The sequence below is a fragment of the Bombus bifarius genome, unplaced genomic scaffold (genome assembly GCF_011952205.1).
Source record: "Bombus bifarius isolate JDL3187 unplaced genomic scaffold, Bbif_JDL3187 scf7180000008546, whole genome shotgun sequence".
NCBI classification, from domain to species: Eukaryota; Metazoa; Arthropoda; class Insecta; order Hymenoptera; family Apidae; genus Bombus; species Bombus bifarius.
Window position 1 is genome coordinate 78,975 of NW_022884719.1, and position 14,722 is coordinate 93,696.

A 14,722-nucleotide genomic window follows, 5' to 3' on the forward strand; every position below is an offset into this window, starting at 1 on the left:
AATTTAATTAGTTCGTTATAATTCCGCACACCAATAAAAATAATAATATGTCACTGATCAACCGTTCGCGGAGAGACGTGTTCGCGATAGATCGTGTGACATCAATCACATCTCAACCTACATCAGTGATAAGACATCGACCGCTGACTTCGGACTCCTTTGGACACATCACCACCTTATCATCATAGCATACACCAAGGCTGTGACGCACCTTAGTTCACATCAGAGATAGGATATCGACCCCCGACCTTCGGACACTTTTCCACATCATAACCTACACCTAGCCCCTCAACATCCTAAAACCAAAACGTATATAAACCGAGACTTCACCCAGCTCGGGCAGTTCTTGCTCTTGTTCTAGTTGCTGTTCTCATACAACCCCTTTCCTCCGGTTCAGTGTTATTCTTGTAAGTGTTAAAATTTATAATAAAGTTTTATAAAGGAAAATTAGTAGTTGGGTTACGACTCAGCCTTCTTACTACAATCCAAGCATCAACTTTACGTGACAATCGCGTCGACGGGAGTCGTGAATTCCCGTTACGATTAGATCATCGACGTCACGAAATGATCAATCCCCCATTTCGTTTAGGATAATAGAGGTGGTTGAACTGATTATAACACTGATGTAACAAGTTACAATATATACTTTATTCCAACAAATTAGTGGATGTAACATTCAATATAACAGTTGATATGTCGACAGACGGTATACAAGTTAAGACAGAGTACGAGATACACATGAGTACGGTGACTGATCAGAGAACAAATAGAGAACTAAAAAAACTCCTGTTCTGTGATGGCGGTATTTATACTGAACCGGGGATGGTCGCTGATCTCCCCACCATCGGTTATTTACGAGTGGAAATCCCGGGAAAAGTAGAAAAACCCACGTCCCCAATTTTTATTGGCTGGAACAATAGCCCTAAGGAATGTGTAGCGGCACCTAACACTAATGTTTCCAACGGTTCCTGTCCCGTGGTTCGCTACACAAAGACCCTATCCTTCGGACAAGATGATTGCCAGAAGTCGGCACATCCTCACGGAATATTTTCAGCTCGCCCAAGGAACCGCTACAAAACTTACGATTTCTTTAGCTAAGATTCTCCAAAGGAGCAAATAGTCTTTGTCCTTCACATACCACGGAAAATACGGAAAGTCTGTTTTCCGTACGTACGATGCTTTCCGCTAGCAACTTTCCACTATCCACCTCAAACTGGTGACCCCGACATGATCGACATCGAAAAGAGTTGTGATCGTGATAGCGCTACCCGAGACTTCGATCATCGCGAATCTAAGACTGTGGCAATCTAGATCTACCGCACACGGATCGGCTCTTCCTTCAACAAAACTCGACGCTTCACCGCCGACCCACGCAAGCAGGTGACAGGATACGAGACGATGACCAAGCCAGGAGTGATGTAGCCATTGCAAAGTTCACGGGCATCACCACCAGCACGTCATACTAAAAAGTAGTCATACTACGCGGAACGCTCCGCACTGTACCGACAAGTATCCACTGCCACATCGAAGACAACGCGCAACATCTACACGGGCTTGACAACAATCGGCTAAGCTAAGAACCTAACCACGCTAAGAAGAAATGTTATCACTGGTAAGGAGCTACTGTGGTGACACTTGACATCAAATACCACTACTCGACACTAACTAGTGTCGGACGACTGCAGCGCAGTGGTTAGTGCCTTAGGTTACGAACGTTCGGGACCAGGGTTCAAATCCCGGCGACCGGAGTCCGATTTTTCTTCCACACATAAAAAGCAGAAGAAAAATGGCAGTACCCCAGCAGCGACATCTTCAGCCAGCAGCTACAATTATCACGGACAATACATTCGCCACAAATGTCTCGATTTGACCTGTATGTTGCAGCAATTGAGGGCCTTGACGTTAAAGTAAAAAAAGATATTTATTTTTATGACTATGCCTCAGGATATTGCGGTGCCTTAGGATTATTGCGGTCCGATCTATGATGTTCGCACCGCTAGTGGCTGTCCCGACCGAGGGATGGACTTCAGCCGGTACCAGATAACGGGACGTAACAGTTGTAACGTCAATCTACATTAGAGGCCAGATGTGTGCGGGTCCTCACCGCGTACCCTCAATAACCTCAAGGACCCACCATAAACTTAAACTTTTAGTTTATTGCCCCTGTAAGTTTTATCGGTTTATGGATGGTCCTTGGAACAGTCCTTAGGTTTATTGCACGTTCTTACAAATTACGGAGAAAGCGGGTAGTTACCTAATGGGAAAACCGAATATTTGGCTAACGAATATTTGGAAAAGCTGGTTTTTCTCATAAACAATGTCACCTACGTTGTCAGCCACGTTGGTAGGAGGCTTCTTCCTCCTATCTTCATTTATTAACGTCGGCTATAACCAGTTGGAATCGCGGATCGTTACCCTCACTTTTGCTAACGGAAAGTGTGAACAACGAATCCGCGTTGTTAGTTCAAAGGGACACGCCCACACCGAGCTTTCCTCCGTAATAATATGAGAACACCTCGGCACTGAAATTACAAACTCTCATCAGTCAACATCTCTCAGATCAGTCGCGTAAACTGTGCTTATAAACTTGTGTTATTTAATAAAGTTCAATAGAAAAGAAACATGAAGTTGAGTTACGGCTCAACCTTCTTGTCTTTAAAACCTAAGCCTTAATTTTACGTGACACAGTCATTGCTAGACCGTTCATCCACGATTGTTTATCCTGCCGACTCAAGATGAAGGAGTCGGAGCTTTAAAATTCCCGATGATAAATCCAACGAGGAAATAACAGCGATGATCGGGAGTCGGACTGATTTAAGATAAATCAAACGGAAAAAAGGGGGATATAGCGTGGTGAAATAACAAGAGTTTTTATTTAGTGAAATCGAAAATAAATTATATTAATTCTGACGAAATACAACAGTGTTTGTGCAATAAAGTATAGTTCACATCCGTGAGTACTTCCTGTTAAAACAATACTCTCAAATGTGATTAAGTTTCGGGCAAAGTATTACGATATTCGAGAATGCGAAATAACTGTTTTTTGAACTCTCCCGACTTATCATTGCCGCAGCCACAGCGATTTCAAACTGCGTGACGCTGTTGTCACAAAGTAGTATTTTTTTTCTCTTTTATAGCAGGCTGTCTTGCCTCGACAAACACCGTACATTATGCAATATTTTCCCACAAAGTCAGACCCTATTTAGAATACTCGATGATTTGCTTGTCCTTCCTCTTGTATGAGGATTGAGGAGCTAAATTTAGTGAACTTTTTTAACATTAAACGGTATATACTGGGTATATTACCGAAACTGGCGACGATCTACCCTGTGGTTTCTAATAGTCATCAATGTCGAATATAAGACCACATTAACTCTTATATTTGCAAATGATATATTTTGAATGATTGTTTACGCGCAAGATACAATGGTAGATGCTTTCAAATTAAGATAATTCATCTTGATAGAGTTCATCACATCATTATTTGTAACGTGCATTGTATGATAAACAGGCAGCAAACATACTAGAAAATTTTTTACATTTTTTTTTAAATAAATATCTGAGATAGTAAAGAAGCATTATGCCAGAGTTGGCTGATAAGTAATGTTGTACACTCGTCTGTATCCCGAGAACAAAAGGCAATTATCAAAAGGAAATAAAAATTTTTTAAATGTAATCACCGTTAACTTCGATTTTTGCCAACATGTGACAAGTTTTTTCATTTCCACAATGAAGAATTTTGCTAGCTTACTTTTGATATAGGATTTCACTGATGTCTTGATTTCATTGTCTAACTTGAAATGAATACTCTTCAAAGTCCTCCTTAATTGTGGAAAGGAGTGGAAATCCGAAGGAACCGGGTCTGGATTATAAGGCGGGTGCGGAACGACTTCAAATTTTAAACTCGCAGGACTACCAAGTATTGAGTGTGCGATGTCTGGTCGAGCGTTGTCATTCTGCAATAATATTGTACTAGCGATATTTCAATAGTTTCAATGAATGTTGCAAGTTGAAATTAGGACTTAGCCCAAAAAAAGAAACGCGTTGTTAATCGAGAAAAATAGGGAAAGGAAAAGAGGACTTAGAAAAAAAGTTTATTTCTTTGCATTCCGAAAAGGTATACGACTTCGATATAATTGCAGTATTTCTACAAATGCAAGAAGATGAAGGACTTCGATGTGAGTAGCTAGATGAGAAGACAAGTTTGCGACTCAAAGACAATGCATTAATTTGCTTTCGTTCGACGGTTCGAACTCCAGTGGTAAAAATTCGGAAAGCAACGGTCGCGTGGCCTTGTTCTTACCCTTCAAACTCCCCTCGCGTCGCAATTCATTTCCGCTGCCATTCGATCCACCTTGAGTCTGGCACGCGATCATGCGGGGAAGGGAGAAAGAGAAAGAGAAAGAGAGAGAGAGTGAGAGAGAGAGAGAGAGTGAGAGTGAGAGTGAGAGAGAGAGAGAGTGAGAGTGAGAGTGAGAGAGAGAGAGAGAGAGAGAGAGAGAGAGAGCGAGGACAAGGGACTGCTCGGATTTTCGCTTACGTAGTTTACATAGTTTATTCTTAGATTCCCAAATCATACGATCTAGCGTGGCTCACGAGTAAGATACAAATGCTTCACGACAATTGTGAAAAATGTGGTCTCCGATGAATTCCGAACCCGACATACACATCTTCGCAAATGTAATCTTGATGTCGTTGTGTACACTATCAATAAGCGACGATAAATTGCCATAGGTGTAACTGTTTCTGCAGTTGCAATCATGATCACTGCATGTTGTTTAAATCTCATTGATGTTGCATCCATATTCAACCTTACTCTAAATGATACTGTTCGTGATTGCGTCAAACAAACTTATTGCCATATTTATAAAAGAGGGATGTAGTTATAAAATGAGCACTCACACAGAGTTTTAACCCTTTCCGTTCTAGTGATACAGATGAGTGTATATTAGTTATTACCGGGCTCTCGAATTTTACATACATTAGCAGGTAAAAATTGTAGATTCGAACAAAGGGCTCGTAATTTATTATGAAATAAACTACTATACAGGGCGTTGGAAAAAAAGATATTTAAAGAGCTCATAGTACTGATCGGGATGGTTAAAAAATATCTAGTCAACATAGATCCTAATAACAGTCTATTCAATGTGAAATCAACTTTTATTATTTATTACTTTTTGATGTCATAAGTGAGTCTTTTCGCAACACATTAAATGTATATATTGATGGCCGCGAAATAGTGTTATCGCAGATTCGGTCGTAATTCTAATGTAGAAATAGCAATTATGCGTTTTATGTATGGTTTTTCCAATGGGGACACCAATTTTGTGCTTTATATGCATATAAATATTTCAATATCTTAAAATGATATGGGGAAGATAGTTACTATTAAGGCCGACTGTGAAAATATCCGGGAGCACAGTTTCCCAGAAGGAATTAATTGGTAAATGGTAAAGACAGGTTCTATTTTACCATGGAATTTTTGTATTGTCTTGGTATATCACCAGCCGAGAAATTATTTTCCCCGGACAAAACATCGCGAAAGTCTGTGCATAACATCGCGTCGCGTTTTTTAAGAGGTAGTATAGTGAGATCAGACTAATGATTCTCTCCGAATAAATCGTTAATTCTGCAGAATCCACAAGCACCTAAATTCTATTCGGCATTTTTTCAACACCACTCTTAATCTTCACATTGTCATTTTTATCCGCGACAGAAAAACTTATAACAGTCTTTCGATTACAATATACATATTTCCGTTTCCCGCATAAATTCGAATGTAATTATTGTAAGCTTTAACATTCAAGCCCACAATCCAAAGCCCGTACAACCTAGCTAAACGTTCTCACGCAACACAATTTTATCGCTCGAATCATGTCAACTTTTAATAGTTATGTGGCCTGTAATAACATCTCCTGCGACTCCCTAATTTCTAATCAGGTTCGTTCGCATGCCTCAAAGTCCAGAAGAAACCATTCCAACCTAGTATGTTCGAATCAGGTTTGTTCACGAAAATTAAACTCATCTTGCTGCTTTCTGATTTCGCATCAAGTTCATTAGCATCCAACAATTCCCTTATTTCACATCAGAATCCTCTGTATTTTCTCCAATCTCCTAACATTTGGTGGATTTCGAATCGGGTTCGTTCATGAAGTTTCACTCTCCTAGGATAACTTCCCGATTTAGCGACAGGTCAACCTCCGTATGTCTCCATCCGAAAGGCTCTCTGATTTCCATCTGTTTCATCTTTGTAAACTTATTCTTTATTAATTATTCCTAGTGGCTCCCTGACTTAGCGTTAGATGCGATCACATATTTGCTAATACACTGTAACTATATGTTATAAAATACCTTCGCCGGCCTTTCGTGCAACTCGCAAAGCCTCGACTCGTAATACAGCAAATAATTTACGAGCTATTTGATGCTATCATGTTACGAGACTCACCTATACATAACTGCAAAAGTATTATTAAATATCTATTACTAAATATTCTATCATACATCATGTTCAACACGTTAAACCGATAACATATTACTGATATATCTTGTTTTATATGTCAATTGTTACTTCATTTGTATTTACTGTTTGAATATGGTCAGATGAAATTTTTAGGAAACTTGCTAATCAGTTCTGCCTCAGCAGCCGAGCTAGACAGACACGAGAAACTGTGCTTGTGTGAAAATGCGACAAGCAGTGAATTTAGGTGAACAAAAAGAACAAACATTGATAAATGGTAAAGCTACAAAGTGCAACAGCAAATACCACCAATCAAAATAACAAACAAAGGTGAAATATATTACATAAGTAAAGCTACAAAAGCAATGGAAGCGATGCAAAACTAAGAAGAAAACAGCTACGATGACGAACTATCACATGAAGATGAACACTGGAAGATAGCAACAGCGCACAAAAAGCGTAAAATAATACCAGTCAGAAGCGTCGTGAAAACTTCAGATACGGAAAAGCAACGATGGCTACAAAATATCCCACTCCAAAATTCATTCGGTTCACCAATAGAAGAAATAGATACGGACCCAAAAGGAAATGTCACAACTCATATCGTTAACCCCTTCGCTTCGGGTGCCGCTTATAGGTGGAGCCGGCTAGATGACCTGTGGGTACGGGTGCCCAGAAAACCACCTAACAACAAACTGTGCATATACAGGAAAGATAAACGAAGTAAACTGTAACTGCAAATGAACTGTAATAGAAACCACCCAGCAAGCTATAAAGACTGCGATGTCAGAAAACAACTACAACGAAAACTGTTTCCATCGCTTCGAGGCAGAACATACGGCAGTTATCCCTCACAACAAGAGATTGCAGAACCAGAGCCAACATCAAACGTACAAATCGTATCGAACACTAACCATAGAAACAACAACATCTTTGGCAGCCGAAGTTATGCACAAGTAATTAACCAACACCACCCATAAACAACCAAAACCAAAACAACAACAGTAACGACGCTACAGAAATCAAGGAACTGCACAAGCAATACATCAAAAACACTGAAATGCTAACAAAAATGATAAGTGAGCAAAATGCAATACTCAGACAAAAAGCACAATAAATTACAGTCACGCTGCAACTATTTACAAACATGTTAAGTAAAAGATGGAAACGGACACAGTGAAAATAGCAGCTTGGAGCTCCAATGGCCTACAACAACGGGCCCTCGAAACTAAAACAATTCTGTATAACAATAATATTACTTATTTCAGAAACGCATTTCACACCAAAAAGCTACATGAAAATACCATATTACCCCATCTATGATACCAAACACCCCTCAGGAAAAGCACACGGAGGGACTGCAGCGATAATAAGAAACGATACTTACTTCCAGATGTCAGCAGTATATACACCACCGCGACATAAAATGGCATTTCAAAAATGAGAACAGTATTTTCAATCCTTAGGTGACAAATACATCGCTACGGGAGACTTCAATGCAAAACACACGCTATAAGGCTCAAGAATTAACACACCTCGAGGTAGAACACTAGAAAAAATATATTAGAACTAGTAATCTCAACATATTACCCACAGGAAAGCCAACATACTGGCTGACAGATCTAAAGGAAATTCCTTTCTTGCTTGATTTTGCAGTTATAAAGGGACTATACGCAAATAAATTAAAAATAACACCCAGTCTTGAGCTTAGCTCCGATCATACATCGATAATAATGGAATACACAAGCAGACCAATACTTTACAGCAATCCAGAGTCGCTTTGCAATATAACTACCAAATGGCAAACGTTTAAAGAACTAATTGAGAGCAAAATCAACTGCAATGTTCCACCAAAAACACCCGACTACATCGAACAGGTAGTAGCAACATTGACAGAAATTATATAAGAAGCAGCATGGACAACTACTATTTATGAACCAAACAACAGGCAAACAAAAATAATTCCAACAGACATCTTTGACAAAACCAGAGAAAAAGAAAAGCGAGAGCAAAATGGCAAAAACATAGAACAGATGAAAACAAAAAATGTCCTCTTCATGGACATTGAGAAAGCATTTGACAAAGTGAACCATGAAAACCTCTTACAAACGATCGAAAAACATTTCCCGGAACAAATCCATCACTTACTCAAGTCATACCTACACAACAGTACCTTTGTAATAAAAATAAAAGATGTATATTCTGAAATAAAAGACATCAAGGCAGGGGTACCGCAAGGAAGCGTCTTGGGGCCAATATTATACACATGTAGCGGCACTCGACAGCAACTAGCATCGGACGACGGCAGCACTGTGGTTAGCGCCTTAGGTTACGAACGTTCGGGACCCGGGTTTAAATCCCGATTAGCGGAGTCCGATTTTTCTTTCCACGACGTCTAAATTAGAAGAAAAGTAACAGTACTCTAGCAGCGACATTTACACCCGCAGCAGAACCTATCTCGGCCTCTATATCAGCAGTAGCACTATCATCACAACTATCTCCACCTCACACACTATACACGGCCAACATATCAACCATTACCAAGAGAAAACTACTGACATTCGCGAACGACACGGCTATACTAGTCAGGCATACTAATTCAGAAACAATAGTCACATTACTACAAGAGTACATCGTAAAAATATAAAAATGGCTATAAGATAAATAAATAAAAGCAAACCCCAGTAAATGCAACCATATTACATTTACGCTAGGAAAACGGAAACCATCAAATATCCAAGTGAATGGCACGCATTTAACACAAACAAGGCAAGTTAAATACTACACTTAGACACACAAATCTAGGTGGAAACAACATACTAAATCAATTATGGACAGAAAAAGAATAAAAAGAAGACAGATGTACTGGCTAAATAGTCGAAACTCTAAACTCAGCATAGAAAATAAACTAAAAATCTACAAAACGATAATAAAGCCGATTTGGTCGTACGGAATACCGTTATGGGGAACAGCAGCAGTGAGTCACAAGTAAACTAGAGTCGCTACAATCGAAGATACTGACGAGAATAGTCAACGCCCCGTAGTATGTCAGAAACGAGGATATATTCTAGGACTTAAAAATACCAACGGTCAAAGAAGAAATCGGTAGATACGCAAAAAATACAAGGAAAGAACGGCAACACATTCAAACAAGCCGGCTGCTGAAGCGAGAAAAACTCTCATAGATAGAAGACTAAAAAGAAAGCACTCCACTGACCTCTCATACAAATTAAATGAAAAAAAAAAAAAAGATAGAAACTTGCTAATCGTCTATAATTCCTTACAATTTCACTGAAATTTGTTAGGAAAACTTAACGGAATATATTTTTATTATTCGTCTACTAGTTATAAAAAGACCGATTCATTCAAATATTGGATTTATTATAAGTAGACTTTCGGAAGTTGCGAATACTCGTTTTAATGTTAAGAACTTGACGTAGTCTTTGTTGTTTTCACATGGAGGAAATCTTCATTAATACTCCGCACAGTCTAGAGAAGAATGCGGAGTAGCGCTGGATTCTTATCGACTAATATCTCCATGATGTATATTAGAGGATCTCTCGAAATTACAGTTAGAATCAGCGGTGTTATCCTCCACTTTCCTTAGTAGCATTCTTAGGGAGGTGTACACTGCTTTAAGGTATACATTTGTCCCGCAGCGCTATGGGAACAATCGACAGCGTTGCGCTGAAAAATTATGGGATATTTTCGTATAACTGTTGAAGCACACAAAATGTCGGAATGAAGCTTTATTTAAAAAGTGTTGTAAAATAATCCTTATTGAATTAAATACGATGTACATAGTATATTTTATATTTAACAATTCTTCTTCTAACTTTTGCATTAAATAGCTTTAAGCAAATTTGAAGAATCTGATTATTTCATATTGTGAAAGAAAAATATTAAATAGTACTACAAATTTTGGCAATTTTTATTTGAAACGTATTGTCCATTTGAAAAGTAATACTAACATTGTATCTAATATTATACATATATATACAAAATAAAATAAAATAATACAAAATAATATAATAATAATGGTAATATACAATAATAATACACAACAATATGTAGTATCGTGGACGAAAGGCCTGGGAAATATCGGGCGAACTATGAACAATGTCGCGAGAGCCGAGGCGCCGTCGGGCCCATCAATGTGTCATCGGTCTTTTCAAGTGCATAGTTTCGTGGAAAAGACCTACGTGACCCTGGCCACGAGCGTCTGCAGAACACGTGTGCGGTGGGCCTAGGAAAAGGGCAATGGAATGCGACAACAGTTAGTCGAGAAACAGAAAGGGTCAGTCGAGAAACAGAGTGCGAGTCGAGAACCAGGGTGCGAGTCGAGGAGCCGAGTGCGAGTCGAGCGGAGACGGAGGTTGCGAGTGGCGTTGCCGAGAGAGTGTGGATTGCGCTGTGTTCTGTACGTTTGGTATGAATAGTTCAGGTTAAACAACAATCGTCTTTTCTGTCTGATTAACATCTCTATTGTCCACTCTTTGTGAACATATTACATCACGATATTACATATTTTTGGGGGCTCGTCCGGGATTGGACAAGACAGAAAACGAAACGGTTTAACAGAGCTATTCGAGCTAGTTGTGAATTTACCGGTACGAGGTGCGGTAAAAGACGATATCGTTGACTGTTTAAGTTTGTGTAGTGTGAAAAATGGCAAACGTCGGGGACGAACGATTGTCGGGTGAAGAGGGTTCGACGCTGGAGGAGCTGAGGAATAAGCTCGCGCGAATGAACCTCCCTATATCGGGTGCGAGGTCAGTGCTGATTGCAAGGCTGAATCGGGCGTGTAGGGCTGGACAATCGTATCGTAAGGGATCGACGGGCGGTGAAGAGCTAACCGGTCAACGAGATTTAGAAAATGTACAGAGAGCTGAGCGTGATTGCAACGAAGATGAGGATGTTGAGAAAATGAATACGAAGGAGTTGAAGGAGCGCCTCGCTAGTTTGGGTTTAAAAACGACGGGAAGAAAAATAGAATTACGCGCACGGCTACGAGCGGCCATGGATGGTAATGACATATCGTCGGAAGAAGAAAGCGACGACGAAAGTGAGGATGAAGATGACAGAAAAAACGCCAGAGGATACAAGAGAGGTACGCGAAGGGTGTATCAGGACCGTGATGAATATTGTCGAAGGGCATGCGTTGGTTCGACACTGAGTTTTAGAGACGTCGAAGATGCATTAGAGTCGTTTAGTGGCGAGAAAGGTGAAAATGTCGAACGATGGTTCGAGTCGTTCGAGGAAGTCGCTGATACGTGCATGTGGTCGGATGGGCAGAAGGCAGTCTACGCGAGGAAGCTGCTGAAGGGATCAGCGAAAATATTTGCGAGCTTCGAGTGTCACGCCAGGACTTGGCATGAGTTGAAGAGGGGGCTAGTGAAAGAATTTTCGAGGAAAGTCAACAGTAGGCAAGTTCATCAGAAACTTGAAGAAACAAAAAAGGAGAGTGATGAAGCATGTTTGGCTTACATGTACCGTATGCTCGAAATAGCTAGCCATGTGGACATGGAGGAGGAAGCAAAGGTGGAATACATAGTGGATGGAATAATAGACGACGAGAACAATAAGGCTGTATTGTACGGCGCTACGTCAATCAAAGGGTTGAGGAAGAGGTTAGTGATGTACGAAGAGCAGAAGAGTCGCAGAGCAAAGTCGATTGTGAAGCCGGCTAAAACCCAGAAGAACGGGAAGCCCAGTCAATCTGTAGATGCAATGAAGAAAAGAAGATGCTTCATTTGCGGTAGTGAGGATCATCTAAGTGTTAAGTGTCCGGAGAGGGGAGAAGGTGTTAGGTGTTTCAAGTGCAGCGGATTTGGACATATTGCAGCGAGGTGTACGGCACGACCGAAAGAGACTTGCGTAGTGTCAAGATCCGAAAAGGGGAAGTATGTGAAGGAAGTGGCGATAGATGATTGTAGGTTTGTGGCACTAGTGGATACAGGTAGTGACCTTACGTTCATACGAGCGGATGAGTATGTGAGGGTAGGATCACCACCTCTGGGAAACTGCAAACTTAAGTTCGACGGTTTTGGTTCCGCTGGGAATGAGACCTGGGGTGAATTCACTAAGGTAATGACGGTTGATGGGTGTAAACTGCCAATCACTTTGCACGTTGTCTCAAACAAAATATTGACGAAGCACGGCCTGTTGTTAGGCACTGATTTTCTGGATCAGGTAGAGTTATGGGTTAAACGGGGCGAAGTGACTTTCTTGCGGCTTGACGAACAGACTAACAAAGACGTGTCGGATATGTTTAGAATTAACGTAGTAGAACAGACCGACGAAACAGACCTGACACACGTACGGGAACCGCATTATCGTGAAGCGATTCGCGATATCGTTAGGGGGTATAGGCCGGAGAAGAAGCGAGACGTCGGAATAACCGAAAAGGTAGTTTTGGAAAGCGACAAGCCGATAGCGCGAAGACCGCGAAGACTGGCGCCGTCGGAAAGAAAGGAAGAAGATGATTTGATGGAAGCGTGGACAAACGAGGGTGTCATCAAATCGTCAGACTCGGAGTATGCGAGTCCGATAGGTGTAGTTAGAAAGAAAGATTTGTGTGTGCGTGTGGCTAGATGGGCCTTGTTACTAGGCGAGATTAAGTATCAGGTGTGTCATCGGCCGGGGAAAAGTATGCAGCATGTAGATGCTCCGAGTAGGAACCCCCTGCCGAGCACTATGTATGTAACGGAGAGTGAAGACGGGCTGATTGCACGGTTGAGAAGGGCACAGAACAAGGACATCGAAGTCCGTAGGATTTTGGACGCCGCAACGTGCAGTCAGGCCGATGGGCAGGTAGTAAGAAACAATATTTTGTATAAGGAGTGTGAGGACGATGTGCTAATAGTAGTATCGAAAGCGATGCGGGCTCAGGTAGTCAGGCAAGCGCACGAGCGTGGGCATTTCGAGGTTACCAAAACAGAAGCTATGGTCAAGAAGGACTTCTGGTTCAAGGGGTTACGCGAAAAGATCGAACACGTGGTATCCAACTGCCTTGACTGTAGCCTAACCGAACGAAACATAGGTAAGCTAGAAGGGAACCTGCGAAATTACAAGAAAAGAAGAAAGCGTGCGAAGCAGTACCTAAGGAAGGACCCGTGCACACCTCGATTTTATGAAGCCTTGGGTCCTAAACGCCGAAAGTGACGCATCTGATGACAGCGAGATAAAAGGCAACATCTGAGGGCAACATCTGAGGACAGATGTTATTGCAGGATGGCCGAATGTAGTATCGTGGACGAAAGGCCTGGGAAATATCGGGCGAACTATGAACAATGTCGCGAGAGCCGAGGCGCCGTCGGGCCCATCAATGTGTCATCGGTCTTTTCAAGTGCATAGTTTCGTGGAAAAGACCTACGTGACCCTGGCCACGAGCGTCTGCAGAACACGTGTGCGGTGGGCCTAGGAAAAGGGCAATGGAATGCGACAACAGTTAGTCGAGAAACAGAGTGCGAGTCGAGAACCAGGGTGCGAGTCGAGGAGCCGAGTGCGAGTCGAGCGGAGACGGAGGTTGCGAGTGGCGTTGCCGAGAGAGTGTGGATTGCGCTGTGTTCTGTACGTTTGGTATGAATAGTTCAAGTTAAGCCACAATCGTCTTTTCTGTCTGATTAACATCTCTATTGTCCACTCTTTGTGAACATATTACATCACGATATTACAAATATAATATGTAATTATCTTACGAAATACGAGGAAAGAAAAAGAGTATAAGAAATAGTAGAAATCTTATACAATATGAACTTGCTTACATATATGGGAACTGATAAATGGTTAGTTTCCGTCATTATATTTGTTTATGTGCTCTATAGCTCGAGGATCTAGTATTTTATGGTTCTTGATAGATGATCTTAGTCTTAATGATGGCATTTGATACGCACATTTTCAAGGAAAGCTTCATTGTATTTATTATTCCGCAGCTTTCAGAAGGGGAGGGCAACCCTCGACTGCAGCGGGGAAGAATAGGGGTTTATATTGCAGAGAAGGATGAAGCGGCGTTTCTGTTGCGGATCGGTGTGTTACCGATATCGCTCCGTGCTCTTCTTCTGCAGTATTACGTACTTGCGGAACATGGTTACCGCCTGCTATGATCTCTTACTGTCTAGCATTGCGCGGATGGTTTTAGACTAGCGAGATGCCCTATTTACACACTACACTACTCCGAAGCAACTATGCCCGATGATACCTGCCTCATGCTGTAGGTCGGACTACCCTTCCCTCTGTCCAACCAAGTTTCAAAGCTTGATAGGA

At 41.3% G+C, this 14,722-nt stretch overlaps 1 protein-coding gene across 3 annotated transcripts in view; it reads left to right on the top strand.

The window, feature by feature from the left end:
• Positions 1 to 14,722, top strand: part of LOC117213237 (triokinase/FMN cyclase-like) — an 82,709-nt gene that overhangs the window by 27,163 nt on the left and 40,824 nt on the right. The window lies entirely within an intron of this gene.